This window comes from Oryctolagus cuniculus, chromosome 13 (genome assembly GCF_051225735.1).
Source record: "Oryctolagus cuniculus isolate XC-2025 breed Fujian yellow rabbit chromosome 13, ASM5122573v1, whole genome shotgun sequence".
Classification (NCBI taxonomy): Eukaryota; Metazoa; Chordata; class Mammalia; order Lagomorpha; family Leporidae; genus Oryctolagus; species Oryctolagus cuniculus.
Window position 1 is genome coordinate 107,284,971 of NC_142879.1, and position 26,154 is coordinate 107,311,124.

General features: G+C 49.8%; 1 protein-coding gene across 4 annotated transcripts in view; it reads right to left on the minus strand.

The window, feature by feature from the left end:
• The window catches only part of KIAA1217 (KIAA1217 ortholog), a 657,029-nt gene that overhangs the window by 378,505 nt on the left and 252,370 nt on the right, over positions 1-26,154 (minus strand). Inside the window, exon 1 of one of the 4 annotated variants that reach the window (XM_070056127.2) lies at positions 10,346-10,370. The exons of the other annotated variants lie outside the window; for them this stretch is intronic. The gene's annotated coding sequence lies outside the window, so the exon portion shown is untranslated. Of the gene's footprint in view, positions 1-10,345; positions 10,371-26,154 lie in introns of those variants that run through there. 4 annotated transcript variants of the gene reach the window in all.

A 26,154-nucleotide genomic window follows, 5' to 3' on the forward strand; every position in this document is an offset into this window, starting at 1 on the left:
CACTCTCTCTCTGTCCCTCCCCCTCCCTCTCCCTCTCCCTCTCTCCTTCCCCCTCTCCCTCTCTCTCCCTCTCTCTTTCTCTCTCTCTCTGTCCCCCCCTTCTCTGCCTCTCTCTCCCTCTCTCGCCCTCTCCCCCTGGAACCCCAGCCTTCCATGCCCCCATCTTCACCATGGCTAAGAGCCTAGAACAGTGCCCCACACGTGGTGGTGATGTGGGGAGGCAGGTGGTGTTAGCCTTGTGTGAGAGCCCTGGGAGACCTGCGACTCAGCCTGGCCTCCTGCAGGGAGGCAGCCACAGTGAGCCTCTGCAGCTCTGCAGGACAGCCCCCTACCCTGAGCCCCCCATGCATCGTCCAGACCCCCTTCCCTGAGCCCCCCATGCACTGCCAAGCCCCTCCTCTTTCTGTGTAGCAGAAACCTCAAGTTCCACAATGTTGGCGTCTTAGAACCGGTGCCAGCTGGAAGTATCTGGTGTGGGTGGAGGATGTGTCCCCGAAGTGGCCTTTAGCCCACTAGGAGGTCACCAGGATAAAATTCCCACGGCCTCCACTGCCACTGCCCTCATGCACCTGATGCCACGGCGCTTCCGACATTTCCACAACAGGGCTCAAGCCCAGCCCCAAACTCCGCCCCCTCTGAATGTTCAGTTCAGCACCCCACCTCCTGATGGGATACAAGGACAAACACCACGGAGGGTTTTTTCTTGTGTTTTGAGCTTTTCGCTCATGTTCATTCTCATTCTCTCCCTCCCCGCCCCCTCCCCCACTCTGCATTTCAAATAAATAAATCTTTATAAAAAAAATAAACAAGTCCTGTCTCCCTGCACGCCTTCACTTCTCCACCTTGAATTCTTTCCCGCGCCGAGGAAAGAGCCTGGAGTAAGCACAGCCAGGGGTCCCGTTGTCTACACAGTAGGGGAGCCAATAAGTAACGTTCACTGATGGAGTGGAAAACACGCTGTTCTCATAGGGGATCCTTTCAAACAAACTCTCCCACCCTCCTGGCCTTCCCTCCCCGGCCACACGGGGGAGCTCTGCTGTCTCCTACCTGCACCCCGGTCTTTGGGCTGCTTCCTTCTCCACCAACTCCTGCTGCCTGGGGGAGATGAGACGCCCTCCTTGTGCGCACTCGGGTAATTCTGTGAGAAACCTGCTCAAGGGCTGCGATTTTGATAACCCTGATGACTCGGACCCCTCAACCTTGCTCATCTATTTAAAAGCGTTATTATCTATTTCATTTGAAAGGGAGGGAGGGAAGGAGAGGGAGAGGGAGAGAGGGAGGGGGGGAGAGGGAGAGAGGGAGAGAGGGAGAGAGGGAGAGAGGGAGAGAGGGAGAGAGGGAGGGAGAGGGAGAGCAAGAGCAATCTTCCACCTGCTACAATTGCTGGTTCACTCCACAAATGCCCACACCAGCTAGAGCAGCTAGGGCTGGGTCAGGCCACAGCCAGGAGCCTGGAACTGAGTCTGGGTCTCCCACATGGGTAACGGGGACCCAAGCACTCCAGCCGTTGCCTGCTGCCTCCCTGGGTGCAGGAAGCTGGAGCAGAAGCGGCCCAGGACTTCAGCCAGGCGCTCCGATAGGAGATGTGGGCACCGCAAGCTGCATCCTCACCTCCGGCCCCACCCTTCCCTGTCTAGCGGATTCTGGGATTGGAAGCGCACATTTTGGAAATCTAGGAAATAAGATGGCCACGAGCCCATCTGACCTTTTCCCTGCTGGGAAAGGGGCAGCAAACCCCGGACGTAGACTTTGGGGCCTGACGAGACTGCAGAGATGCTTAGTCGAGAAACCAACACCTAGCCTGCTCCAGCAGCCTCAACAACAAGGGGCTTACTTTTTTCAAAGTCTACATTTTCAGATTTCCAGACATCTGTCCCACCTGTTGTGGCACAAGCTATAAAAACCAGCACCCCATGATCAGAAAAAAGATCAGCTCCTGGCTCCTGGCTGCTGGCTGCCGGCTTTGGATCAGCCCAGCTTCAGTTCCAGCTGCTGTGGCCATCCGGGGAGTAAACCAACAGATCTCTCTCTATCTCAGTGTCTCCCTCTCTTTCTGTAACTCTGCCTTTCACATAAATGAATAAATCTTTAAAAAAGGTGGGGCAGGGCGGTGTTGTGGCATAGGGTGCTGGCATTCCATATGGGTACTGGTTCTAGTTCCGGCTGCTCCTCTTCTGATCCAGCTCCCTGTTACTATGCCTGGGAAAGCAGTGGAGGATGGCCCAAGTCCCTGGGCCCCTGCACCCAATGGGAGACCTGGGAGGTAGAAGAGGTAACCTCACAGTCAGACAAGACAGAGGCCCCTGGTAACCTGCTCCTAAGTCTCCAACACAGATGGCCATATTCTCAGGAACAAACATAGTGTCTAATGGCCTAAGGGGACGGTCTATTTTCCCAGCAGAATTTTTATCAGTATACCCTCAAAGAGCAAGATAATCACACACTCTTTCATCTATATTAATTCCGGTTATTTTCCAAATGGCCAAGTTCTGATTGCTTAAGTGGATCTCCTAGAAGTATCTTGCAGGGAAAAAGCTCATTAGACTTGAAAACCAAGTTGGAAGCAATGCGCATGCAGAGTCAAAGACCTGAGGCAGGAAACTCAAATGAAAAGGTAGTTCTGGGAGGAAGGCATTCTACCGGAGCTGGCAAAAACTCTCCTTTGTGATCACACACAGTCTGAGAGGAGACTTCACTGGGATGTGGAGCCCATCATGGAAGGGAATGAATAGTACACATTTAGAAAATACCTGTGAAAATAGATTTGGATGCTTTATTTTCCCACTCCAGTTAGAAACAGAAAGTCAGGATGTTTCAAACTTTGTTAGACCAAGAAATATATTTATCAGGGGGATGTCCTTGTGGTGCGGGGGGTTAAGCCACCCCTTGCAACACTGGCACCCCATAGTGCAATGCCAATTCAAGACCCAGCTATGCCACTTCTGATCCAGCTCACTGCTACTCTGCCTGGGCAAACAGCGGCTGATGGCCCAGGCACTCGAGCCCCTACCACACATAGAGACCAGAACAGAGTTCCAGGCTCCTGGCTTCGGCCCCAGTTAATGTGACCATTTGGAGAGTGAACTGGTGGATGGAAAATCTCTCTCTCACACACTCTCTGTGTTACTCTGCCTTTCAAACAAACAAATATTTTTAAAGAGAACTATATTTATCATGTCCACTAGACATAAACAACTGAAAGCAAACTTGTGCATTAATAAACACAAGAGATACTGCTTACTGTTCAGCATTAAAATGGGCCCCGATTATCACTTAATTACATAAACTCCATCAAAGAATAACCACAGCCATTGCAAACTTAACTTTTTAAAAGCATACTTATTTATTTATTTGAAAGAGGTGGGGGAGGGAGAGGGAGGGAGATAGAGGGAGAGGGAAGGAGAGGGAGGGAGAGGAAGGGAGATGGAGGGAGAGGGAGAGGGAGGGGGAAGAGGGGGAAGAGGGGGGAGGGGGAGAGGGGAGGAGAGAGAGAGAGGGAGGGAGGGAGGGAGGGAGAGAGAGGGAGGGAGGGAATGAGAATGCCCACCTGCTGGTTCCCTCCCCAAACCCTGCAACAGCCAGGGCTAGGCCAGGCTGGAGCTGGGCACTATGAACTAAGTGCTGGTCTCCCCGATGGGCGTCAGGGGTCCAAGCATTGACCCCTCACTGCTGCCTCCGGAAGCTAGAGTTTGAACCCAGCAGTGGGACTTGGGCATCCTACTCACTTGGCCAAGTGTCTGCTCCCTGCCCACTCGTGTGGAATTTGGAGTCCCAGAGGACTAGGAGTGCAGGAAACACAGAGGCAGAGGCATCTCCCACCAGGGGTCAACCAGGAGGTAATGCCAGGCTCCACTGCCCAGACCCGGCATTCTCTCTTCCTCCAAGATTCGTGCCGCTCCAGTGCAGCTTCCTTCATTTTTTAAAAAACCATGCTGTGACGTATTGATCTCACTACAGCCATTGGGCTAGACCCAGTGACCAAAACTACAGATTGCCTCCAAGAACACCTCAGATTAACTCTCAGAAATGATTCATATACCTTGCCAGACACATTGCAATGGCAGAGAATCAAGGAAGCAAATAAAACGTGGGAAAAAAAGCCCCTTATGTTCCTGAGTTATCTATTACCAAAAAGGAGGAGACAAGCAACAGATAAGGTTACTCAAGGCAAGCAGAGGGAACTGTAGAAGTCGGTGTTTTTTCCAATACTCACAGTCACAGCTCATCCTATATTTAGTTGGAGGAAAAATTGGCAGGAGACTCTGTAGGCAGCATTAAGTCTAGTTTTCATTTGTAAAATGAGTGGCCAGGGTAAGCCTTGGAAATTTTAGCAACAGGATGCAGAGATACCCACCAGCATGAGCAGACATAATGCACGATTCTGGGTTCACCGCTGGGAACAACAAGCCAGGGGTTAAGATGCCATGTGGGGTGCCCACTGTCCATGTTGGAGAGCTTGCTTTCAGTGTTGGCTCCCCACTGCGGGTCCAGCTCCCTGCTAATGCACACCCTGGGAGGCAACAGATGATGGCTCAAGTGCTTGGGCCCCTGTCCCCCATGGGGGAGATCTGGATGGGGCTCCAGCCTCCTGGCTTCCTCCTGGTCCAGCTCTGGCTGCTGCAGGCATTTGGGAAGGGAACCACTGGATGGAAAATCAATCAATCAATCAATCAATCTCTCTCTCTCTCTCCCTCCCTCCCTCTTTAAAATAAAAATGAAAAAAGTTTTAAAATATGATGAGTCCCACCTATGAATTTATCAACTATTTTATCAACTATGAGCACAGTTGAATAAACACTATACTCTGTATTTTACTTTTCTTGCCAAAAAGAAAAAAAAAAAGAGTGGTATTGTTCCCAAAGGCAATCAGACAAGGAAATGCACAAAACTAGTCCAAGTCCACTGCTGCTTCTAAAAGATACTGGACAAAGTGCAGGCCCCGTTCTCAGCTTGTTCTAGAAATGAGCAGAGTGCCAGGTGCCCGCCCTGAAATTCTGGGCACGAGCCCAGTGTCACTGCCGTCCCCAGTGGTACCCTGAAGGGACAGGCAGCCTCCAGGGAGAACACATACTTCCCGTGCTCCAGTTCTTAACTCGCAGAGGTGGACAGTACCAGGCCCAGGTATGCAAAGGCAGAGTCAGTGACAGGCGGGGTGACAGCTGGACAAGGGACAGCGGAGGGCACTGTGGCCAGGGGCGTTTGTGCCATTTTCCTGGCGTGGGGGCAGGCACGCTGTGAGACAGCAAGTCTGTGCCGCCCACAGCGTCGGAGGTGCATGGACACCCCGCTGTGCTGGCCCGAGATGATTCCTGAGAGCACTGGACACACACTAAGTAGGTCATTAATCCTCGCCGCACTTAGCCCCAGGAACCACGCAAGATGATTCTGTGATGGTTGGCAAGACTCAGGAAGCGTAATGGCTTTGCTCAAGAGAACCAGAGTCATTCTCACCCGCAGGCTTCTGCTAGGACCGCAGGGCATGCGCCGTGGAACAACCTGCGAGGGGCTGCGTGCAGTGCACACGTGCGTGGGTGTGCTCTGTGCACACACTGAAGGCAGAACCAGGAGAGTGCACATAGTAGGACAGCAAGGTCCTATTGTTTCCAGTATTACAAAGCATTTTCAGCATCGTGACACTTCGATTACTTATGAAGTTCAATGACTTCCTCTCCCTCTCCTTCGTTAAGGAAAGTTAGCTCAGATTAACAGATTAAAAAGCTGCAACATGGAAGAGTTTACTCTCAATTACAAGCTGACACCAGGAAGTTTTCTCAGGGACCAGACCAAGCATACAAAACCTGACCGATTTTATGAACCTCTTGGAGGAGTGACTTGCTTTCCTGCATAGAAAGGGGCTCCAGTGTCATGGCGAAGTGTGCAAGTTCAGGGTTGCAGCTGTGAGAATTAGAGTTCTGGTTTTCTCCCTTCCTGTCTGCACGATAGTGGAAAATGGCTCATCTCTCACTTTTCTCATCTGCAAAATGTGGATAGCAATGGTTTAATCCCACAGCGCTGCTAAGGGTACCATGGGAAACCACGCATCTGCAATGCACTTGGAACTGTGCTGGCCCCACGACAGGAGCCCACGGAAATCGCCATCACTACTACCACCATCACATCACCATCTCCTCCATCACCATCACCATCACCATCATCACCATCACCATCACCATCACCATCACCATCACCATCACCATCACCATCACATCACCATCTCCTCCATCACCATCACCTCCATCACCATCACCGCCATCACCCCATCATCACAAATCTGTATGAGAGGGAAGCCATTTTTTCAAAGCAAGTTTGTGGTCAGCACTCAAGTCCACATGTAAAGAAGGCATTTAGGATGGGTGTTCGGCATCGCAGATAAGACACCACTGGGAAACTCACTTCCCATACTGGAGAGCCTGGCGGCGGAGCCCCAGCTCCATTTCTGATCCAGCTTCCTGTTAACGCACACGGTAGGAGGCAGCAGGTGAGTCCCTGCCACCCTCAAGAGAGATCTGGGTTGAGCGTCTGTTTCCTGGCTCTGGCCTGGCTCTGCCCTGGCCACCGGGGGCACTGGGAGTGAACCAGCAGAGGGAGATCTCTGTCTCTCTTCCTACCTTTCAATTGATCAATATAAAAATAAATAAATAAATAAATGTTTTAAAAATGAAGAATGTTTTTCTTTGTTTTGAACTGCTTGAGGGACATGCATCCCTTTTAAAAATAGACCAGTTAAGTGGATCAGGACAAAACAATTTGGGGAATAAACTGAATCAGCACAGAAAGCTTGGGAAGAAATGCGACATTCACTCTCGGGTGTGCACGCCTATCCTGGTTGGCACACACGTGTGTCTGTACACACCTGCCAACATTCGTTGTCCGTTTGGGGCGCATTTATCGTGAAGCCGGGAGGTTCACTATGGGTGGAAATGAGCGGTGGGTGCTGCTGTCCTAAGAGTTCTTGGGCGTCAGGGTCCTGTGCTGCAGGGGCTGTCTGGACCACTGGCTGAGCGGACAACACACACCAGCTGTGCAGTGAGCAGGACCTCGCCCGTGCGACACTGAACACTGAAACAGGCACCGACCATCACGCTCAGCAAAGGAAACACACAGGCAGGCTTCTCGTGCTCGGAACGTCACCGTGCATTTTGTCCCCAAAATCAGCAGAGCGAGGAGAGATTCCAGGCAATGAACATGACCATGAGGATCTAAACTCGATGGTAGAAGCGCTGGACGGCACGGCTGACACAATTTCCTACAGTCGCACGGGTCAAAAGGCAAATAAGGGAAAGACACCTTCTCTCAGCAAACGGATGTGGGAGATCCAAGAGGGGGAAATCAGGGCAGAGACAGAGGGGAAAACATCAAAGAATGAGAATACCAGACCTGAGAGTCACAACTCTTCCAATTGAAAAGGCCCATCAAAGACCCGTTCAAAATGAAAAAATAAAATAACCCTCACACTTTCAAATACTTCAGTGAGCTTTGAGAACATCAAGGATAAAGAGGAGATCCTTAAGCTTCAAGAGGGAAGGTGGGAGGGAGAGAGAGAGAGAGAGCTCACCTGTAAAGGAAGCTTCGAGATCCTCAAAGACAATGGAGAAGCCCTTTAATATGATGATGGAGAATCAGTCTAAGAATCGGTGTCTTACCCAAACTATCTTTCAAATGTGGGAAGAGAAGACAGACGGGTTTTGGACATGGGAGCGGGGAAAGTGTTCCTCTTGGTTAGCTATTCAGGGACGGGAGAAGTGAAGGCGGGGCCCTCCGTCCCCGGGACCCAGAGAGCAAGCAGGAAGGGGCAGTGCACAAGGGCTCAGGGCTACAGGGGGAGGCGCTGGAGGAAGAAGGGGCCCTGTGGATGGGGTTTTCTGTGTGTTGTCCTGGGAGAATCAGAAATGCTGACAAGAGAAGAGAAAACGCTTCTAGCACATATACGTTTATGGCTTATAGCAAGGAAACTATTTATGAGATCATATTATTTAGATGGAATTGAAGACCTAATCATGATGATGAAACACATCTGGTCTCCCTCTTTTAATGTGAAAATCAGTGTACAGGACATAAAGTGGAAGAAGTGCAGGGAAGGCATGGGAATACACCAAGTAGAGACACCTTTTGAAAAAAGATAGAGGGGCCGGAGTTGTGGTGCAGTGGGTTAACGCCCTGGCCTGAAGCGCCGGCATCCCATATGGTCACTGGTTCGAGACCCGGCTACTCCACTTCCTGTCCAGCTCTCTGCTATGGCCTGGGAAAGCAGTGGAAGATGGCCCAAGTCCTTGGGCCCCTGCACCCGTGTGGGAGACCAGGAAGAAGCTCCTGGCTCCTGGCTTCAGATCAGCACAGCTCTGGCCATTGCGGCCATCTGGGGAGTGAACCGTCGGATGGAAGACCTCTCTCTCTCTTTCTCTGCCTCTCCTCTCTCTCTGTAACTCTTTCAAATAAATAAATAAATAAATCTTTAAAAAAAAGTTAGAAATGCTCCAGAGTGCACTTTGTTTACAAATTAGACACGCAGAAACTAAAGGAAGTCAGACAGCGTGTGGTATTTGTCATAAAAAGATCAAGTTGAGCCTCGTGGGTCAACTGAAATAAACACCCACTAAGGCTTTAGGGAGGTGACCAGGAACACACACCAATGTGACACAGACCCAACACAGGTGACTGTTGCCAGGATTTCCTGGTCTGTGACGACCACGGTAAGTTAACAAGCCCAACACAACACAACACAACACAACCCAACCCAACCCAACCCAACCGGCTCTCGGAGAATCACTCCATCCCACCTCCGACAAGGAAATGCGTCACAGCAAACAGAACTTGGAGTGGAAAGGGAAAGCAAATGCACATTCTACTGATACTGTCTTTCAAAATCATCCAGTGCACCTGCTGATTTCAGAATTCTGAGAGGACTCATCCTTGTCTTTTCTGAAAGAGCCAAAGGAAACAGCCCCTTATTATTGTGTAACTGCCCCCAGTGGAATACTTTGTAACCAAAGTGAGCATTATCATTGGATCAGGCACTTGGAGAATCATGTCTAGTTTCAAACGACTTCTAACTAAGCCCTCAGCCAAATCCGTTAGCAAAGAAACGTAATTTTCTCCCACTAAGTCCACCCCAAGTCATCCTCATGATTTATCAAAAGCAAGTGAGCACCTACTTTGGGTTGTTGAAAAAATTCCCTCTCCTCCCAACGGTATACAGAACCGGGTGAAAACACCATGCGAATGGTTGGACACTCTTTGGAATTCACTTTTTATAAGAATTTTTCAGACTTTTACACACATTTTCACATCAAAGAAAGTTTCCTTTTTCGGCAGCCAAAATTCGGTCTCCTCTACAAGTTCCATCAAGACTTACACAGGCACGCTTTGGTCTCAGTTTTTGTATAAACACTTCACTGATCAAGCGGAAAATAATATTAATAAAGCTAAGGAAACAATTACATTTTTTCTGCACACATATTTGCATCCTTGAAACAGTGGCACAAAAATGCATCATTGCATCCTCATTTGTAAGAACTTTTCATAGAGAAGAAGTCAAGATTAAAAATTTTAATGAACTCATTTTTTTTTCTACAAAATACAAACTCCCAGTTATAAGAATGAGAATATTAAAACAATTTTTTATTTTACTACAAAATCATTGCACTGTTTATTACATTTTAGGGTGGAGTTCGAAATGTATTAAAGTGAATATTATACATTGTTGCTTCGTGATTCAACACGCAGTTCTGGTACAATGGAGGAAGTTATTCTATGACAGCTATGATTTCATTGCCCTCTATGGTTATACATGCTAAAGTAGCAGATAGCTTTATTTGGTTACTACATTTCTTAGTTCTGGGTCAAATATTCAACAATACTGTAGCTAAGTGCAACATCTTAACATTCACTTAAGCAGGCTTAGTTCAAAGCTCCAGGTAACACCGTTAGTGGGGATTTAAGTCCCGCTGGGCCAGGAACCCTATCCTTGGATTAGCATTTCAGATCAGTCATTTTTAAAAGAGATAGCAAATAAGCATGCGGAAATTCCTTGTTTTCTCGTCTCTGTGCAGATGAGCGAGACACTTTGCGAATGTGGCGAGATCAAGAAAGGTAGTAAAACACAGGCAAGAATAAAAGTCGTCACTTTGCAAAAGGAGCGAAAGCCATCAATTTTGCTCCTATTGTTCCTTAATGAATAATAGACAGTCCCATGACCTCCACCTTCTGAATTCCCGGTTGTTTTAGAAACGCATGCCCGGGTTTCAGCGAACGTTACAGTTTCGCTCCTGCACTGGAGCGACCTGCAGTCTCGTTAGGCTGCAAGTTTTAAGCAGAAGCTCCCGAACGCAGCTGATTTAAAACTTACCTTTGTGCAGCGAAGGCTTCCGCTGAGCAGGGGCTGCTGCCGACGGCACCTGCTGCGGTCTGACCAAGCTCCCCTCACTTCCAGCTCTCAGAATCTTCTCACCTACGCTCAGTTTTTTCTGTTTGCTGCTTAAATCATCCCTCCGAGATGTAGGCAGCTTGGAGGCTGTGTTAGAGAACGGTCTGGCCAAGCGAGAAGCTTTGGACATTTTACAGAGCACAGAAAAACCAACAACAACAAAAAGCGCCAGCCCAGAACGCTACCTGCTGGGGCAGCAGATTCTAAAAAAAAAAAAAAAAAAAAAACACGGAAAAAAAAAATCCCGTGAGCGTCACTTTTCACAGGGACACAGTCACAGCTGCACGGAACGCGCTGGACTGTGTCTGGATTTCTTTTCACATCGCAGCCCATTTACTAGAACTGCAGGATGCAAATGTGTGTTTCAAAGATGCCGGTGACATTTTTGCCACGGCAAATGCTCCAACTCTGCAGATTCTGCAACAGGGAATGTGAACCACACACACACACACACACGCTAGCATGCACAAACCAGACAGCCAGGAATGGAAAAAGAATGTAAATATTACCCCACCCTCCCAGGTAAAATACATAAAAATGAGCCAGATGTGTGGTTTCTATTACTATGAACTGCATACCACATTCAGTTTCCAGGCACGCGTTCAAGCAAATATTTCCTTGCCTTAGCACATTTCTATATTATATTCCAAGAGTTGACAGTGCACGAGTGCCCACCTACCTAATTACTTCTCCTGCTGTTTACAGACCGTGGAAAAGCAAAAAAAGAAAAAAAGCAGGAAACCAGGAGAAGGTCATTGGCACACCTCTTCGGGCTGCCAAGAGGGGATCTGCTCCTTAATAAGGAAGCACGTTCAGGTATGTACGACGCAGGGTATGTACGGTGCTGAGCGGGGACACACCTATGTGTAGGAGCGTGGGGAGGAAACATACGTTATTTTGCCTTTGAGAGCGTGTGGAGTTTATTTTGATGAACAGTTGAATTCTTGGAATGAGGATCTTTCTGAAAGACCGACAGCAACGATGCAGAAACCAAGTGTGTTCAAGGGGTCCGATTTTTTTTTTTTATAGTTGAATGCACTCCCTCCATCAACCCAACGCAGAGCCCACAGCCAAAGCATGCAACCTCCCCTCAGCTTTTTTCCCTCTTATTTTCCTGTGTCAGGGATTTTTTATGACTTGGGGTTAAGCTGCTTCCAACCTCAATTATTCTGTGTTCCCTAAGGGACGTCCACACAAACTCTGTGCACTATAAAAAGGAGTTGGGGCGATGCGATCCTGTAACACCGCTCCAAGTGCAAATACCGTGCTGTCCCCCATTTACAGTTTGATAAATGCACAGCTACTTAGCACTTTCTCCTTCAGAGAATTATGCACGGGCAAGAGCATAATTCCGGGGTCATCTGGAATGGAAGTCACCTCCCAACTCCAAATGCGGGCCCAGCGCTGGCTTCGCTGCCTTTCCATTAATAAAATAGGATGGTAAATGTTGCTCATACGGTTACCACCTAGAGACCAACCGAGATGACAAATCAGCATCTTGTCTGGCACACGACAACAGCCCATAAATACGAGTTTCCCTTTCCCCCGGCCTAAGCCAAATTCACGGCTCTAATGATTCCTAAAAGCCTAGCACAGCCTTGTGAAAAAAGGTCAGAGCTGCGAGATCGAATCCTGGCTCTGACCGGAGTCCACACTGGCATTACATACACTCATGATCTCAGACCCATGAGACTGGGAGGGAAAACCGTGAGGTCAACAGAAAACGTGCCTGTGACGTCATGAGCCAGTGCGCCAGCCAATGTGCAGGACTTAAAACCCACCCCTTTAAACAGCGGAGCGTAAGACTCGAGTGATGCCTCTCCTCTAACGACCACGGCCCCACTGTGGTTCCGCCAGCTCATCTTTTCCGTTTGCCTGGGTACCGCTGCTACCCCCTCTTCCTTCAAACCCTTCTTGTCGCTAGCAGTCGGCTTTCTTTTCAGGAACTCTGTGCGTGTCGCGGACCTGCACGGGGACAGCTTGGGGGGTGAGCGGGGACCCCTCCCCCAGGCAGGTGCACACACAGGTCCCTGCCCTCCCAACAGTGACCAACAGTGCGCAACTCGGGACCTGGGGTGCAGGAGTCCCGGGAAGCCAGGGCTGGTTCCTCCTGGTGGTGGACGTCAACCCGGGAAGGCCCAGGGAGCCGCGTGCACGCGTCCTGAGGCTGTGTCAGACAGGTAGGCTGCCCGTCTGATGGGGGAGAAGCCTGTCCCAGGGGCACAGCCACACCTCCTTATAGCACACTCTGCTTCTCTGCATACCATGTGGCAGGCCAGGGAATAACACCAGCCAGGGTGTCACATATATGTGTGATGCCAGTAGGACACACATTCATGAGTATCTACATACATGCACATACATGTAAGCACACATGATACCAGTAGGACACGTGTGTACACATGCACACGGATATGACACCAGTAGGGCATCTGTGCATATATGCCCACATAAATGACACCAGTAGGACACATGTGTGCATACACACATGTATGGCACCTGCTGGACATATGTTTGCGTGTCTATTTGCACACATGGTACCAGTAGGACATGTGCACACATATGAACATATGAACACATCACACACACATCAACAGGCTCTCTTTGCATGGATGACATGGGTGCCTGACCTGCTGGGGTGAGGGTAAGGGGGTACAGGAGCAGCTGCCTCTGCCCAGGTCAATGAGGACTTTCTCAGACCTGAGACATCACAGTGCCCTGTGGAGAACCACTGAGGACGAACCTTCCTGGGCCTCCCCTCCAGCCCCGTGAACTGCAAAGTCTGGGAACAGCCGCTATGGGCACCACCCACCTGGTCCACGCTGCTCCCAGCTGTCTCCACGCCCTGCGCCTGCGCCAGCTGCTTTCCTTAGCCGCCCACGAGGAGCTGCTGCCCCAGAAGGGGGCACTGTTGGGTCCCTGGCTTGTTTTGCTCCTCAGGTTTCACAGAGATGACTGTGGCTGTCTGCATCACCCACCGCATATCACCATCACCTAATCAGAGTCTCAGTGCCCGGGCTGGGGGTGCGCTAGGCTTGAGCTATGGGACAGGTGTCCGGTGCAGGGCTGCCCGGGACGTCAGCCACACCAACCGGTGTGCCTGGGCTCCAGTCCAGCTGTGCTCCCAGACTCCAGCTTCCTGCTGGGGACACCGCAGGTGACGGCTCAAGTCCTTGGGCCCCTCCTCCCAAACCTGGGAAACCTGGGTTGAGCTCCAGGCTCCTGGTTTTAGCCTGGCCTGGCCCTGTCTGTTGTGGGCATTTGGGGAATGAACCAGTGGATCAAAGATCTCTGGCTCTCTCAAATAAAATGAAAATAACAAAAAAGATGACGTAGGCTAAACGTCTTCTCTGGTCACTAAAGATACAGACCTCAGGCATCTGCATGCAAACTTGCACGTCTGTTTCAAGTATGGCAGCTCCTCTACAAGGCCAACCCTCCCCAGCGCCCCGGGGGAGAGCCCCACGTGTCCATCATGTTGGAAGTTTCCAGAGAAGCTTTGTCACGTAGTGGACAGCAAGCCCTCGGGTCACCCTGACCTCTGAGCGCAGGGCCTCTGCGCCACTGTGCATGGCTCACTTTTATTTTAAACCAAGGAAAGAACAGGAGGTTGACACAGAAGCCTTTGCCTGATAGGGCAGCCTCAGACGCGGCCGACAGATCCGACTCAGATTTACTGTGCAGCCCTGCTTGGAGCCTGCGGACAGATTATCGTCTCCTGGATGCTACTTCCTCTTTCCCAGAACTCTGGGCCACCCTCTGTCCCCAAGACACCCCACACTTCCTGTGTCTCACGTCTCACGCTCAGAGCCTCTGGAATCGGCCCCATCAGCCTGTGTGTGAGCTGCTGGGATTTTTTATCCTCCTACTGTGACATTCTAAGCACGCATCCTGTCGGTTCCAACCTGGCCCCTTCTTTCAGCGAGAACATCTTCCTGAGTGCTTTCACGTTATTGGATGCCCTTCTTACAGGATGCACTTGCAGCTGTACAAGTGGAAGCCCCTGGCCCTCCTCCCTGCCTTGTCCACTGACATCGGTCCTCACTGACGAGGTGGCACTGTGATGGTTAGAATTCGGGACGAGAGGAAATCAGTGACACTTCCCACGAACTCGCTTTGCGACTCCTGTCCCTTGCCTGTAGCTGTGGGGTTGTGCCGAAGCAGTATGCCCCTGCGATGGCCCCTGGTTGCCAGAGTCAAGGAATGGGGTGTGGGGCCACTGCCCCCAGGCACGGGGTCAAGGCCATGGCCAGCAGGGACCCTGTGTTTGCTGGGCCTTTGCACAGGCTCTCATAGCCCACGCACGGTTCTAGCTGTCCACCTGCAGCTCCTGTTTGCTCCCCCGTGTCTGACACCAGTGGCCACCCTTTGATAGCCATAACTATTCCTGCTATCCACAGCTGGGTCTGGCTGTTAGGATTTCCTGCGTGCTCCTGGTTCAGCCAGACCAAGCTCAGAGCCAGCTGATGCCTCTCTGGATTGATCTTATTTTCCAAAACCCAAAGGTATGAGCTGGCACAATCTCCCTGCCCCCTTTTGGTTCTTCCTCGCTGTTAACCTACATTCTCCCACGGGCTCCGCACATACTTGCTCTATGGTTCTGGGCATGGATACTGAGGTCATCTCCCTAGGAGAAACCCCCATGGTGAAGGTGTGGTGCACCTGCTGGGTGGGCTTTTTGTCATGACCTTGTGACTTGCTCTGGTCCTGCCTACCTGTGCAGGTAGCCACACTCTGCCTCAGCAGGTGGAGTGATTGGCATCTCTGCCAGGTACCAGCATCTTGGTGCCGCAAACACTGAGCCCAAACCCCCGTGATGGAAAGGTGGGACCCAGCCTCTTGTCTGTTCCCCTCAGCCCAGGGTGTCCTTGCCTACCCTTTATCAAAAGGAATGTCCCAGAAGTGTGACACAGCTGGCCCTACAAGAACATAATCATGCAATCAAGGACTCACTTCTCCAAGACATGAGAGCTGTGATGACCCGTTTTGTCCTGGGGTGCTTTGTGTAGAATTCCAGGTGCTGGTAGAATGTAGCCAACTCCTGTACGTAGCATGGATCTCAAAATTTGTCTCCATTGAAATAGACTTATCTTTTAATTCCATTTTTTTTTCTTTTGCCAAACTTTTTAAAAGTCCCCCAAGATCTCAGGGACAGCAAGTACTCAGCCTTGAACTCAGTCTGGCCACAGGGTCTGCTCTCGTCTCTGCGGATCAGCGAGTCGGGCTGTGATCCACACCTCACGCCGAGTGTGAACACGCAGAGAGTGTTTTGTCACAGCAGTAGCTTGGATCCATGTGGGATCGGGAGCGCCAGACCCCAACAGACACGGCCAGCCTGCAGCCGCAGGAGGTCCCTCGCAGTTCCCGGTCCTGGGGATGCAGCAAGTGCAATCAATGTGCAAGAGCAATAGCCGGGCTGCAGAGCGGATGGTGGCACTGCAGCCTGGAGGCTGGGAGAGCAGCTTCCAGTGTGGAGCTGCCGCGCTTGGAAAGGGCGGGCGAGCGGCAGCTGGAGGGAGGCAGCCGCCTTCTCCCAGCGTCTCAGATCCCTGACCTGTCCTCCCACCCGGCCTCCTGCCAGCAGTACCAGGGCTCTGCAGAAATGCACGTTAGGAAAATACTACGCACAGCTTCCCAAATGGCTGGGGTTTTATTGTATTATTTTTTTTTAATTTGAAAGGCAGAGTTAGAGACACAGAGAGATTTTCCAACTGCTGTTTCACTCCCCAAGTGGCCGCAATGGCCAGGGCTGGGTCAGGCTGAAACCAGCAGCCAGGAGCTTCACCTGGGTTTCCCAGGTGGGTGCAGGGGCCCAAACACCTGTGTCAACTTCCACTGTTGTTCCAGATGCATTAGCAGGGAGCTGGATGGGAAGCGCAGCAGCTGGACTTGAACTGACATCTGAATGGGATGTTGGCACTACAGATGGTGGCTTAGCCCCCTATGCCACAGCGGCAGCTCTGGTTTGCAATTTTTTATTTATATAAGGTGAACAAATTTCATGTGTTTCATATACAGATGTACAAGCACAATGATTCTTTTTTTTTTTTTTTTTTTTGACAGGCAGTTAGTGAGAGAGAGATACAGAGAGAAAGGTCTTCCTTCCGTTGGTTCACCCCCAAATGGCTGTTATGGCTGACACGCTGTGCTGATCTGAAGCCAGGAGCCAGGTGCTTCCCCCTGGTCTCCCATGGGGTGCAGGGCCCAAGGACTTGGGCCATCCTCCACTGCCTTCCCGGGCTACAGCAGACAGCTGGACTGGAAGAGGGGCGACCGGGACAGAACTGGCGCCCCAACCGGGACTAGAACCCGGTGTGCAGGCGGAAGGTTAGCCTAGTGAGCCGCAGCGCCGGCCAAGCGTAGTGATTCTTCCCACTCTCCTCTCCCTCCCGCCCACACTTCTACCCTCCCTTCTCCTTTCTTCCTTTTCTTTCATTGTTTACAATGAACTATAACCCTCCACGACATGAAGAATTCAAGTCACTTTTCCACGGGCATTTTGAGGCTATCACAGAGCAGGTGCAACAATCAAGGGAGTGAGTGACTGTAAAAGCACTCTGACAACTGGGAGATGACGCGTTACTCAGAGGCCATCATCCATCCATCCATCCATCCATCCATCCATTTTAGAAAGGTGGAGTTACAGAGAGAGGCAGAGAGAGAGAGGTCTTCCACCCACTGGTTCACATCTCCATGGTGACAAGGTACCCATTACCTACTGGGTCCTAGCTGTTCTCAGATTTGTATTTTTCACTTTGTCCTGCCTAAAGACTGGTGGATAGCCTAGCAGAATGTTCTATGAGGCAGCCATCAAATCTTTTCTGAAAAGCACCTGTCAGTCATTGTTTCCAGTGCCACCAGCCATAAAGTCTCTGTTCAATGATTCGGCTTCGCTATAGGAACTTGAAAACAGCCATGTTCAAAATTTAAATGAATAGAAAAGGCTGCATTTTAATAAAACTTTATTGACAAAACATGAGTAAAGGGACAAGGCTGTGTTCTAGTTAAACTTCTGTGACAGAAGCCAGCAGCTGGACAGATTCACCTGTAGTTTGTTGAATCTTCTTCCAACTGACAGTGTTGGGGAATCTGATAATAGCATTCAGATTCCTGTCTCCTGGATCAATACCTGTTATACCTGGATTCCTGGCTTCATTTATTTAAAAAAAATTTATTTAAGGCTGGGCTGGACTGAAGCCAGAAGCTTTTTCCAGTTCTCTCACGTGGGTGCAGAAGCCCCAGTACCTGGGCTACCTTCCGCTGCTTTCCCAGGCGCATTAGCAGGGAGCTGGATCAGAAGTGGAGCAGCCGGGACTCAAATTGGCACGCACACGGGATGCTGGTGTCATAGGCCACAGCTTTACCAGCCACGCAAAAATGCTGGCCTCTCTGGTGTCACTTTCTGTCTGCCTGGGTTAATTTTATGTTCTGGCTCAAAACCTAGAGGTTAACAACTTCTCAAATTTACCTCACCTGCTATTGGGACGTTATAACGGCCTTCGGGGACGGGAGGACGCTGTATGATGATGATTTCCATGAACTGCCAAAACTGATCCTAACTCAACCTCACAACGCAGCATGGGCAGGAGTCATGTCAGCCTCCTTGGTTACCTGGCTATAGTGTGTTTTGTCCTTTCATGCTCACTGGTAACGTGGATACCTCCCCATACAAGGGGAGGCAGGACTTGAGGGCTTGGAGAACTGAATCTGAGGTCTGAACTTGGAAGTCTCTAGTGCTTTCTAGGTTCACGATAAAGACTTCCAAGTTCAGATTCCCGAATTTCCTGATTACATGCTACAGGAAGGGTTCTTGATGTAAGAACTCCAATTTCTAAGAATTCCTTAAAAAGCATTTTTTATAATTTCCATAGAAGTCGCTCTACATCATGATGTCATCCATCTGTGCTTTTATACTGTAAGAGAAGTTCATGACAATTTAGGACACGCTTCATGATGCTACGCAACTGTCAACACCAAGAGGAACTTTTCCGGTTTTGACGGCAAAACCCTCCCTTCCATAGAAGGCTGAAGGACTTAATCCGAATTGACAGGAGATTTGGAAGCCATTCGAAAAGTTGTACAAAAATGTGTGAGACAGCCAGGTTGGGACGGGGGCTGGGATTTCGTAGTCACAGACGATTTTCCATGTGCCATTTTTAGAATCAGCCTAGCTTGCAGTGCAAGTGAGAGGTTTAAGCGGGAGAGTGGAATCCTGAAATAAAACCAAGCCATGCCAGTACTCAGAGGAGAGAGCAAGGCAGCTGCAAAACACAGCTCAACTAAAACGCTCTTATTACTTTGTAGCAATGACAGTGTGTTCAGAATTATTTCTATGAGGATTTAAATAATTGTTTTTTAATTTTCATTTTACTTGAAAGGCAAAAAGTGAGATCCTCCATCCATTGGTTTATTCCCCAAATGCTACAATGGCCAGGGCTGGGCCAGATTCAAGCCAAGAGCTAGGAACTCAACTTGGGTCTCTCACACAGGTGGCAGGAACCCAAGTCCTTGAACCATCACCTGCTGCCTCCCAGGGTGTGCAATAGCAGGAAGCTGGCTTGAAGGACGTGAAGCGGGCACTCCCATATGGGATGTAGGTATCTCCAGTGGCGACTAAGCCACCGAGCCGATCGCCTGCCCTTCTGTTAGGTTAGGCTGAAACACTTGTTGATTCGATCTCATGGGCATGACCTTAACTTATAGTGCAACCGAGGCAATGGTGATGCCTGGCGTCCCCCTGCCCCCTTGCAAGGCTCCTGTCGAGAAGCACAGGGTTCTCAGGAGGAGACAGCAAATGAAGACTATCAGGAGCGCAGCAAGAACAGGGTGAAGCTGTGGCAGTGGCCAAGCTGTAATGGGAAAAGACCATAGGGCTTCATCTGCATAATCTCACATTCTCTTGCTCAACGTCTTAGTGGTTATAAAGCATCCAGCATACTATAGTTTCCAGGTTAGTAAAAGTCAAATTTTAGAAGAAAAAGCTAGAAGAGATTATTTCAAGCACCTGTGGAAATGGGCCATGACATTGAGTTCCGCGTGCACCTGTTGCTTATCTGAGACACCCAGAGAAACACTTTCTGGTTTTCACAAGGCTTTGAAAGGCTCTGATTCAATGGTGGTGGGGGCATGTACAAGTGAGAATGTGTGAAGCGTCAGGGGAAAGTCTCTTCGTTTAAGTGACTTGTGATGCAAGATGGGCTAAGAGAAAATGCCTCCATTAAGTGTTTCCTTTTTTTTTTTTTTTTTTTTGACAGGCAGAGTGGACAGTGAGAGAGAGAGACAGAGAGAAAGGTCTTCCTTTGCCGTTGGTTCACCCTCCAATGGCCGCCGCAGCCGGCGCACCGCGCTGATCCGAAGGCAGGAGCCAGGTGCTTCCTCCTGGTCTCCCATGCGGGTGCAGGGCCCAAGCACTTGGGCCATCCTCCACTGCACTCCCTGGCCACAGCAGAGAGCTGGCCTGGAAGAGGGGCAACCGGGACAGAATCCAGTGCCCCAACTGGGACTAGAACCCGGTGTGCCAGCGCCGCAAGGTGGAGGATTATCCTAGTGAGCCACGCGCCAGCCACCATTAAGCGTTTCTTAAATCATGTGACCGACTGACGAAGTCAGCATACATTATGTCAAATGTGTTTTTGAGGTCTTTGAAAAGTTCTTGGAAAATGGATATTATGAAAAAAAGTACACATGGATTTAAAACAGAATTTTTGTACCAAAAAAAGTATCTTCTTCCATTTTTGCCATAAACTTTTAGAACTATCCTTACACATTTTCCTTTTCTCTTTATTCAAGCCACGCAAACTTTACGCCTAAGTGATAAAGAAACCAGACATACAAAAATATGAAGGAATGGCTCCTCCCTTTGATTCTGCAACCACACAGTCCTAAAAACCATCCGAGTCCAGGCAGGCCCCCAGCCTGGCGTATAGAGGACCACAGCTGTATTAGAGGGCCTGGCTTCCACGCCTGGCTCTGGCTCCCGATCCAGCTTCCTGTCAGTGCAGACCCTGGGAGGCAACACTGATGGCCCAAGTGGTCACATCCCTGCACAGGAGACCCGGACAGATGTCCTGGCTCCGGGCTTTGGCTTGGCCCAGCCCTGACCCTTGTGGGCATTTCAGGAGTGAACCAGTGGATGGGTTCTCTTCCTCTGTCTCTCAGATAACAACTCATGGTCAGCACACCCAGGAAAAGATCCTAGCTTCTCAAATCACTACTGAAAAACAGCTCTCAGCCACAGTGACATAACACCTCACAGTCACTAGGGGGCGCAGTATGAAAAACACAAACAAGCAAACAGGAAAAAACCCCGAACAACCGAGAAAGTGGACAGTGCAGGGGAGGATGTGGAGAAATTGGAACCCTTGTGTGCCATTGTGGGAAAGTAAAATGGTGCTGTCGCTGTGGACAGCGACCTGGATTATGGCTCCAGCCATTCTACTTTTTTTTTTTTTTTGACAGGCAGAGTCTACTTCTTGAAATACTTGATAGCATGGCTCAAACATACCTGGGTAGACTCAGGACCACAGGATGGCTAACAACTCCCAAAAGGTAGAAACAACCCCAAACCCAAGGAACAAAGGAAATGCAGGTGGCAGGTGTCCGACCTCAGTTACGACGCACGTTCTCCCTATCAGACCACTTCCGTTCCGCAGCTGGCTCCAGAGCCTGACTCCGGCTTCCTACCAGGGCCCTGGGAGACAGGGCAGGTGATGGCTGCAGTACGTGAGTCTCTCCCACCCATGGGGGAGCCCCCGGCTTCAGTCCTGGCCAGGGTGGCTGGGGTGACTGACAGGCGGGAGCACTCACCTCTTAATTAAAATAAGTAAATTAATTCGTTAAGGTATTCTTAAAAGAACAGAGAGAACGTGGTATGTGCATTCAATGACATACTACTCAGCCTTAAGAAAGAAAGAAACTCCGGGACAGCACTGTGGCACGGAGGTGGAAGCTACTGCCTGAGACGCCTGCGTCCCACATCTCAGTGTGAGGTTGCGTCTCAGCGACTCCGCCTCTGGTCCGGCTCCCTTCTAACCCACCCGGGGAGCAGCAGGGAGGGCGTGAATATCTGAGTTCTTGGCAGCCACGTGGGAGACCCAGATAGAGTTCCTGGCACCAGCTTCAGCCTGGTCCCCTCCTAGCTGTGGTGGTTCATTCAACAGTGGATGGAAAAATCTGCTGCTCTCTGTCTCTCTCTCTCTCTCTCTGTTTCTCTCCCCACCTTCTGTCATTCTGCCTTTCAAATAAACAAATCCTAAAAAAAGTTTTTAAAAATAGAGAAATACAGTAGCATAAGATATGCTTCAAAAAACTCGCGGAGAATGGAATTAAAAGTTTATTTTGGTACAAACTCCCTGAAATTGATGAAATTGATACATACAGAGCCCATGGAAAACGCGTATTATGGAAAATGCATGGAGCTCAAAAATATTTTGACCACAGTAAACTTCTCTTTTAATTCTGTTTTCCCACAAACTTTCTCAAGCCCCCCTTGTATGTTTTAAAGAGAGGTTTGGTATTCGCCTTTTTAGACACTTTTCATTTATAAAACCTGAGCCTTTTATGGTCTCCTTTTGCAGTATCCTGCATAGTCAATCGAAGATGGGATGATTTCAAAGGATACAGCGTTTTTCTCCTTGAAAAAAAGCTTACAGACCAAACTGATGCACATATGGGATGCTAGGAGAACTGGAAAATATGATTTCATTTTCCATTCTACATTGCATTTATGCCACAGCTGGCAGCTCCCTGTACTCCTTCCGGCTTCCTGGACATCATTCTATGTCCTCAGGAGACACTGATTCCTCCCATGAAAAGTCTACTACCCAGCAGGAACTCCGGTGGGCACTTCAACTTCATCCAATACTGTTGCAGGTCAAAGCAAGAAGCTTAGTCACAGCATCAACTCTTTTAAGATTTATTATTTTATCTGAAAGTCAGCGTTACAGAGAGAGGAGAAGCAGAGAGAGAGAGGAGAAGGAGAGAGAGAGAGAGAGGTCTTCCATCTGCTGGTTCACTCCCCATTGACCGCAACTGAGCCAATCCGAATCCAGGAGCCAGGAGCTTCCTCCGGGTCTCCCACATGGGTGCAGGGGCCCAAGGACTTGGACCATCTTCTGCTGCTTTCCCAGGCCACAGCAGAGAGCTGGATTGTAAGTGGAGCATCCGGGACTATAACTAGTGCCCATATGGGACGCCTGCACTTCATTCACCCACTGCGCCACAGCGTCAACTCTTACAGCAGAAAACTATTGACATACCACAAACGATCATTGTTTAGAGTTGCTTGGTACTCCTCAGATATGTCTCATAGATTGTGAAATGTAGCGAACTACATACAGACCATGACATAAACCCAGGACCAACCTCAGCGGTGGAGATAAGCCCACTGGCAAGCTTCACACCCGACGCCCTGCCTGTGGGTCTTGGAGCGCTCTAAGCGACCCCAGCTGGCCCCGTGCCCCTTACTGTCTGCTGGGACAGCCCCCTGGGGTCTAGCTTTTCTCTTACCTTGCATCCCAATTGTACCAGTGTGGATATTGGTGCTCAGCTTTGCTGTTTACAACACCTTGTATAAATGCCCCTTTGCGCTTCTTCTTCTGCGATCTGCTCTGAGAGATTCGTAGACTGAGTGGACTCACGCACTGTCCCTGGGCAGGGTGGCCGTGGCATGGATCCGCGACAATGAACTGCACACGCGCTCTGTGGTTGACACGCACTTGCTGCGTCACGGGGAGTCAATCCACTCATCCCCTCGTGCCATCGTCCACCTTTCCCAACGTCTTGAAGGTTTTGCCAGGCTTCTCTCCTGTCTGTCTCCATGCTGTGTATGCAGCAATGAGAGATATACAATAGCAATAGCTACTGTGTGCCCACATTTAGGACGTGCCAGCCAGTCTTCCGAGCACTGCTCTCCCGTGCACTCACGGGCCCCTCGTCAGCACTTGGCGCATTTGGCACCGCTGTCCTATGAGGAGGATGCTAGGTGCAGAAAAGTAGATGGCACGCATGTAGGCAGGAGTCAACACTCAGCCGCCACTACCCAGAGACTGTGCTGTAGCCACGGCGCAGGTGTGACTCATGGAATAAACCGGGTAACTGCTGGGGTGTTGGGTCTAACCTGAGAATGGCTCAGGGATTCTTAGTCCCTCGCTCTTCCATTCGAAATTTTGTAAGTATCCTGTTAATTCTACATAAACCAAAAAGTACTAAAATCATCATGGATAGTTCATGAAATCTGCAAATAGATTTATACTCGTGAGTTTTCCTATTCATTACCATGGGTTTTTTTCTTCCTTTTCTGAGGCATTAAATAATGTGTTTTTATCATATTCTACAACACCCTACAAATTGTAAACCTTTTGTTGAATGTACTCCTAGGGATCTTAGATTGTTTTTGCTACTGGAAATGGTACCATTTTAATGTTACTGTTTCTGCTTTTTGCTGTAAGAGAAAACAATTGACTTAGAACAATCTTTTTTTTTTTCCAATTTATTTTCTTTGTTTGAAAGGCAGAGGGAAGAGAGACAGAAAGAGGCTAACAGAGAATCCCGGAGGTCTTCCAGGCACTGGTTCACTCCTCACATGCCCACAACAGCCAGGGCTGGGCCAGGCCAAAGCCAGGAGTCTGAAGCTCCATCCAGGTCTCCGTGTGGGTGGCAGGGACCCAAGTCCTTAAGCCATCACTGCCATCTCCCAGGGTGCGCACTGGCAGGGAGCTGCAGTCCGGAGTGGAGCCAGGATTTGAACCCAGGATCTATGGTAGTGAGGAGAGTGTGCCACACGGCATCTCAACCACTGCCTCAAACACCCACCCCACGATGGACTTTACGCAGCTCTTGACTTGCTCCTAGCACTGGAGGAGCCAAGGGGACCAGCCTCACTCTCCTTCTTCAACAACCAGGAAAAACAACCAGAGAAAAAACCAGGAAACAGTCGTTGGCAGTCTACCATAGGACTCTTCTAGTTACTGCCTAGACAGCGTCCAGGCCACTGTGCAGGGAGGGCCCCAGGGAGGGCCCCCCCCCAAAGCCCAGCAGCCTCTGGGCTCATGGTTCCAGAGAGCCCTGGGGTAACGTCAGGGGAGGTGCTACCCAGAGACAGGAGGATGTATGGGGTACTCTCTGTGATAACAATGGCAGACGGGACACAGTCACAGAAAGGTGGCAGAAGACTCCCCGCCCATTTGGAAGGTGAGCAACCAACACCCAGATAAGCAGTCGTGGGTCGGAGAAGAAACAGCTGTCAAGTATCTGAGCCGAACAAAAACGAAAACATGGCATACGCACATCTGAGTGATGGTGATAAAGCATGCTTACAGGAAAAGCGGCAGCACCGCAGTGCCATGCTGTAGGTGTCTACCATAAGCGTTTATTCTAGAAAGCCAGAAGAAACTCAACTCAAGGGCTAGTGTTGGGGTGCAGCTGGCTCTGATGGCGGCATCCCACACACGCGCCAAGTAAAGTCCTAGTGGCTCCACTTCCGACCCAGCTTCCTGCTAACGCCCCTGGGAAAGCAGCACAGGATGGCTCACGGGAGACCCAGATGAAGCTCCAGGTTCCTGGCCTTGGTCTGGCTTGCACTCTGGCTACAGCGGCCATTTGGGGAGTGAACCAGTGGATGGAAGAGCTCCGTCTTTCCTTCTGTCTCTGTAACTGCCTCTCTAACAAATAAAAATAAATCTTTCCGAAACAAATCTCAACTCAATGACCTGTGCTCCCATCTTCATATAGTTAACTTTAAGTATAGGGATAAGAGAAAGAACAAAAATCAATGAACTAGATAACAGAAAGCAATGGAGCAAAGTTCACGCAGGTAAAAGCTCACTCTGTGAAAAGGTCAGTAAAATCTATAGGACTCAAGTCAGCCTAGCAGAGGGAAAGGGAGAATGACACCAACTACCAAGACCAGGAAGGAAAGAACATCACCACCCCTGTGGCTTTATGTCAGTACGTTCAGCTACTCAGACAACTGTTTTAAAGACAACTTGCAGAGCTCACTCAAGAAGAGATGACTGGGGCCGGCACTGTGGTGTAGTCAAAGTCCCAGCCTGCAGCACTGGCATCCCACATGGGCATGGGTTCATGTCCCGGCTGATCCAGCTCTCTGCTATGGCCTGGGAAAGCAGTAGAAGATGGCCCAAGTCCTTGGATGCCTGCACCCACGTGGGAGACCTGGAAGAAGCTCCTGGCTCCTGGCTTCAGATCAGCTCAGCTCTGGCTGTTGCGGTCATTTGGGGAGTGAACCAGTGGAATGAAAGGCCTCTCTCTCTCTCTCTCTCTCTCTCTGTCTCTACTTCTCTTTCTCTCTCTGTGCAACTCTGACTTTCAAATAAATAAAATAATTCTTTAAAAAAAAGAAGAGATGACTAATATTCATATAACATAAATGGAACTGACCACTGGAAACCTTGCCACGAGGAAGCTCATGCGTAACTGCGATGGCTTCACTGGCCAATTCTACCCAACAGTCAAGAAAAGCAGAAGACAAATTCTAATCACGCTGCTCCAGGAAACATGGGCACAGGAAATCCTCACCCTACCAAGGCAGAATGACCAAGATCCCAAAGCAGATGATGCCATCATGAGAAAATAAACCAAAGATAGAAATCCATCATTCACATTCACATACAACTCTCTAGGGCAATTTTCACAATTTGTATCTATTGCTGCCTAAGTATGTGAAGAGGATAGTCCATGATGACCGAGCAGGATGCGCTCCAGAAATGCAAAGT